Raw genomic sequence first — 6,312 nt, forward strand, 5'->3', positions numbered from 1 at the left:
CACAAAGCTATGCGGAATAATCTGTTCAACAGAAGAGTTACTATGCATTATGATGAATGATAAGACATTCACTGATTTAACACATTGAGACACGTCGATCCAAATCCACTAAAGACGAATAAGATAATTTCCAGAGTCTTCATATAAACGTTCACATTCGTGGTGATGTTGCGGTTGGCAAGCCTATTTTATTACCAAAAATAATATTTGTCCAATTGTGGCCTAACAGTGAGTTATATACATTAATAAGATTAAAATGACAGATCTTTATTGTTTGTAAAAATAGTTTCACTATACACCAAAATGTAAACATCGAGGAGAGCTGCTGATTTTTCCACGATTCACACTTGCAAAATAAAACAAGCGTAATTTCACCAAACCCAATGTAACCAATAGTCGGGAGTCCATAAGGGGAAAAGTCGCTTATTTTTGACGGTCCATGGCATCGGAGAGTAGAATTTGGCATGCATGCTATATCTTAACTTTGATATGTTAGTAATCTGAAACTGCCCCATGCCATCCGAGATTTGGCCCTATATGCTCAGAATTAGGTCAAAGGTCAACTGAGTGCACTTTATGTACATGGCAATTGAAAAAAACATCATATCTTTGTCAGTTTTAGGTTTACAATAACCCAACTGGTATCAAAATGAAGCTAAGGCTTTGGCCTTTATTTGCCACTTACTAAATTTTATATACCTAATTTGTATACTCATGAATATTAATGAGAATGTCCAAAAAAGGGTGATTTTTTAAAAAATATAATAATTTATGGACAATAGTTTTGCAATATCTTCGTTATTTATGTTATTTATACAGCCAGACTTTACCAAAATAAGGATGAGATATTCCTCTATCAGTAAATATATACTTTTTAATATTTTGATGCATCATTTACATGCACAATTACTGCTTAAAGTGGGTGGGGTAACTTGACACCAAAATCTTGAAAAATCCAAATGTTGTAAAATTAAAAAATCCGATGTTGTTTTCTTTTACATATGGTTTATGTATATAATGTGTATTAATTACCAGTATTTGTACATGGATCAATAACAATTATATAGGTCAAAGGTCATTCAAGTGCAATAATAAGTCAATTCAAGTCAATGTGTTACGTCGGGAGACCATAAGCGGAAAAGTCGCTCATTTTTGACGGCCCATGGCATCATAGAGTATAACTGATTCAATTCCATAATCGTATTGCCCAATATCAGCTGTGTGTGACTCCACACAATGCCACTGACAAAATCGAATGTGAAGGTGAGAAACTAGGTCAAGGGTCAAGTAATTGCAAAATTTATTGAAACTCTACCTGTCTTACTCGATGTCGTTTAACTTTAAAACGCTTATATTTATCAACTTATATTTTGTTCTATATTATCATTGTATATATAGCTTTCTAGTAAATTCTCCAACAATGTTTCCAAAAGGTAGGGTTAAGGTCATTTAAAGGTCAACAAGCGAAACATACTCGAAAATTTTAGTATACATAATATGTTTTCTTTTTATTTAGCTTTATGCATCTTTATATTGGTGTTTAAAGGTAATACAAAACAGCCCATTGTATAATCTTTGGTTTCAGCAAAATTGGGCACTAGAATGATGTCGGTTACTATGGTTACCAACAAAGCACAAAACATTGCCCAGGTTTGCTGATTCAATGACTTATGTTTTGCATATCTTATATCTGTTTTATTTAATAAAATATGTTTTTTTATTAAAAATATATATCAGTTCTATGAACATATAGCTTTTGTGAGGCCAACTTTTAAAGTCAAATAAGGTCAAGGTCAATGTACTTTCGAGGTCAAACACGGAAATTAGCAAATAAAACAACATCTATGTGTTATCAAGAATTATTTGCCTTTGTTATGCTGTTTGGTACACACAAGTGTATTAGTGAGGATGGAAAAATCTGCAACTGTGAACGTTGCCATGGCAATAAAATAAACCAGAATAGAGATTACGCACATGCATAACTCATTGACGTCTCCTGGTATTATAAATGTTCACTATTTTATGTTGACAACAGCCTTATATTTTAAGTATATGTGTTTTTGCGAAAGGTTCATTCAAACAAGTATGAACATTTTTTTTGGAGTTATCCCACCTTGTTATAATTCGCCTAGTTAAAACAAAGTTACTTCCCTTGTATAGAAGTTTGCCATTTAGCCTACATAAACATTGCAGTGACCTGATAGTCCCTTTCACTGTAAGTTACAGTCCTGGTTGATTATATACTTTATCCCTGGGTGTATTGCCTAATACACTATGTATCTGTTAAGTTCTCTATATAATTGAGCAACAGAAAAACTAATTTCAAGGGGGAATCGCTGCTCATTTTTTTCGCAATTTGTGCGATTCGCACCATTAGTATTTCGCTCTTAATTACGATAACTATTTATTGTGATTCGCACCATTAGTATTTCGTTCTTTAATACGATTTATAAACACAATCTCAATGGAGTTGTTTTGGTATCAGTTTCTCATTGGACAGGTGTTTGTTGTGATAAGTAGTCAACTATAGTCTTTACATCTTGGTAATTACCTTTTTGTATATTTTCAGCTGTGAAGAGATCAGAAAACATGTCCAGTTACAGAACGCAAGTACGTTTATACAACTATTGAGGACTGCAGGTAAATAGTATACACAATAGCACTAGTTGAATGTTTATGATAATTAAAATATTAAAGTGTCAATCAAAAGCAAATAATTTATAAAAGGGAGAATTTGATATTGTATAGCTTTTAAAGGGTTTAAGAATGAATTTAATTTAAGGACGAAAATTGCATGCTATATTTACTGGCGAAATCTTTAATTGTTTGTGTCATAGTTTGTCTGTATGTGAACTTTAATATCCTGTATTTTATCATTTCAGAAAAATGGAGGTCAATCCAGTTGTGTCTATCAAGCGACGTTCATCGGGAACATCATTTGACCGTTGCATAATTTGCCAAGAGAAAGGGGGAGTGTTGCGTATCGGAACAGTGGATGGCAAAAAGCGGATCAGAGAAGTGTCCGAAATCAGAAAAAGCTTGCAGGACACTGACAACATAGAGGTAATAGACAGAACCACTGAACTTGACACAGACACATGGGCAGACCAAAATAAAATTAAGTGGCATAATAGTTGTTATAGCTCATATACCTCAAAGCAAAGGCTTAGTCGTTTGCAAAATAAGTTCAAACAGCCTGAAAGTAAGCAACCGGATGAACAATGTCATAGTACCCCTGAAACATGTACCCCTTCTACTTCTACAACCAGAGCCAAAGTACATGCTGTTGACTTTAATCGCTGTATGTTTTGTCAATCTGACAATGTTAAACAGTTGAACAGTGTTATTACATTCAAATTATCTGAAAATGTCCTTAAACTTTCGAAGAATGACAATGTTATGAGAGTTCGTCTTGCAGGTGTTAACGATTTAATAGCGTCTGAGGGCAAATATCACTTGAAATGTTTATCAAAATTCAGACGCAAATCTATAACGATAGACACTCTAGATGAACCTGAAGATGAAGTGATGAAAGAGCTCAAACATGTCCTGGAAGAAGGGTTTTCTCGTGGTCATGTTTATGATATGAATGCAGTGTGGAGTAGTTATTGCCGAAGAAAACAGGAATCAGGCAAGAGTGTACCAAGTAAATATCAGACACGAAAACAGTCATTCTATGAGGACGTGAAACGGACGATTGGTGAGAAGGGACAGTTGGTAAGACCGTTAGATAAACAATCTTCGCTGCTATTGTACCCTGCATGTGAAACGAACAAAGTCATTTCTCAGACACTGACAAAAGAATCAAGAAAACAGTTTGAAACATTTTTGTCTGATTCAGGCTCAGAGACAGACACCTCAGGTGATGATTCAGTCGTGCTTGAACCTTGCGAAAATACGATTCTGCAAGAAATAGTCCATGCGGCCCTGAAGATAAGAACCGACTTAAATGAAATGCCTGGACACGACTCAATTTGTTCAGGCTTTGATGATGAACACATTGAAAAGATCATTCCAGATAGTCTGTACATATTTCTTAGGTTGCTTTTTGGTGGTATGGCCCTGTTAGATGGAGATGATGATGCCATTAATGCATCTGCAAATCGAAAAGTTTGCAGTATTGCACAGGATATTATTTGTGGTGTTTCTAATGGAACCAAGCTTACACCAAAACATGTAGGCTTAGGTCTTGCCCTGCATCAAGCAACACGCTCAAAGGCGTTAGTTGAACTATTTCATGCTGCTAATCATACAGTTGGTATCACTACAATCAGACGGATTGATAATGCCATAGCTAACAATATTCTGGAAAAGTATATTCAAAATGGAGGAGTTTATATTCCAAGTAATATCGAGCGTGGGGTTTTTGTACATTGTTCATGTGACAATATAGATGTGTTGGAGTCTACATTGGATGGGCGAAACACGTTCCATAGTACGCAGATGGTTGTGTGGGAGCGACAAACCGCAGCAGAATTAGATCCATTACAAATCGCGGATGATGACAGCACACCTAGCTTAGAGAGAAGTTGTAACACAGACGCTTTAAAGAGTCTCCACGAGTTACACAGAGCAAAGATGCCGCATGGCAGTAGACCTCAACCAGTGCAAACCGCTGACGAAATAAATACGGACAGATGGTTCACTGAGATAGATGTCAAATGTGAACAGGCCCGTATAGAGGACACTGTGTGGCTTCTAACAAGACAGACTGACACAGAAGAGCAGAAAGTTCCAGCATGGCGAGCATTTAATGAATCGACCAGTCAAGCAAGTCCACCGATGACTACCATTGGAATGCTTCCAATCCTGCAGGCCCCTGCAGATGACTTTGATACGCTGACTACGGTTATCGATAGATTTATAGCAATATCAAATCATGTAGGACAAACACATACTGTTATCACTGGTGACCAGCCTCTCTATGCCAAAGGAATAGAGCTAACATGGGCGAACCAAGAGAAGTATAAAAACGTCATATTCAGACTTGGTGGCCTCCATGTCTGCTTCAACTTTTTGAAAGCAATTGGACAACACATGGAATCAGCTGGTCTTGATGATGTGTGGGTTGATGCTGGGTTGTATCCTCCAAACGTAACTTCAAACATGATGGAAGGAAAGGCGTACTACAGAGCAGTACGTGCACATATCCTAACGTATGAGGCTTTGTGGCGGTTAAGGTGGACGATGTTTCGATCCTGGCTACATCAAAAGGCCGGTGGCACAAATACAGATGTTGGAGAAATGGAAGCATCATCTACGGATCTGGTTAATATCTTCAAAACTTCAAAGATAACTGGATATGACCAAAACGTAATGGACCAGGCTGCGAAGTTACATGAAGTTATTCTGGATGTCAACTTGATCGGCCAGATGCAGGAGTTTGACTCTTTGTTCTTTGGCAACAAGCAGTATGTGTTCTGGAAGACCTATATGGATATGATTGAGATTTTGCTTCTGTTTATTCGTGCGGAAAGAGAAGGAAACTGGAAGTTGCACCTTGAAGCATTCGCCGCAATGTTACCGTGGCTGACAGCGTATGACCACCTAAACTATGCTCGATGGGGACCTGTGTATTTGGCCGAGATGAAAGACCTGGAGAACAGAGCACCAGAAGTTTACACTGAGTTCATGAATGGGAATTTCGTCGTCAAGAGAAGTAACAACCACTTCAGCCAGATTCCAACAGACCAAGCAACCGAGTGGATAAATAAACTCTGCAAGCTTAACAATGGAATCATAGGAATAACACGAAATGACTCAGCACGGGACAAGTTCTGTATAACTTGGGCATTTCGCTCAAACATCTCACAAAAGATGAGAGCTCTCTACACAGACACTAGTGGAGATGATGAAGATGAGTTCACATCTACAAGGGCCGACTTCCAGCGATCACGGGTAGATCTTGATGAAAGCCATGTTCAAGCGCTGCTTCAATACCTCGACATACGGGACGTGTTTTGTTGCAAAGGACTAGACTTACTGACAGAAGTAGACATTGAAACCGATAATGCTGATAATAACCTGGTGTTACCAGTAAGGGAGTGCTCAAAGTTAGTCTCAATTGCAACAAAAGATGTAGCCACTACCGAAATAACCAAGGACCTAGTTGAAGCAAGGGATCAAGGTGCAGCACGTGTACTACAAAATGCTCACGAGAGACTAGTTTCAAAGAAAAAACAATTCTTTGACCCAATGAAAAAAATGAAATTGAAAACCTTTGCCATGCTTTACCAAGTGCCAGTGAAAGCAAAGCAAACCACACAGATAATAAAAGCTGACAGAAGATTGATGCAACGACTCTTCAACGCG

This window comes from Mya arenaria, chromosome 4 (genome assembly GCF_026914265.1).
Source record: "Mya arenaria isolate MELC-2E11 chromosome 4, ASM2691426v1".
Taxonomy (NCBI): Eukaryota; Metazoa; Mollusca; class Bivalvia; order Myida; family Myidae; genus Mya; species Mya arenaria.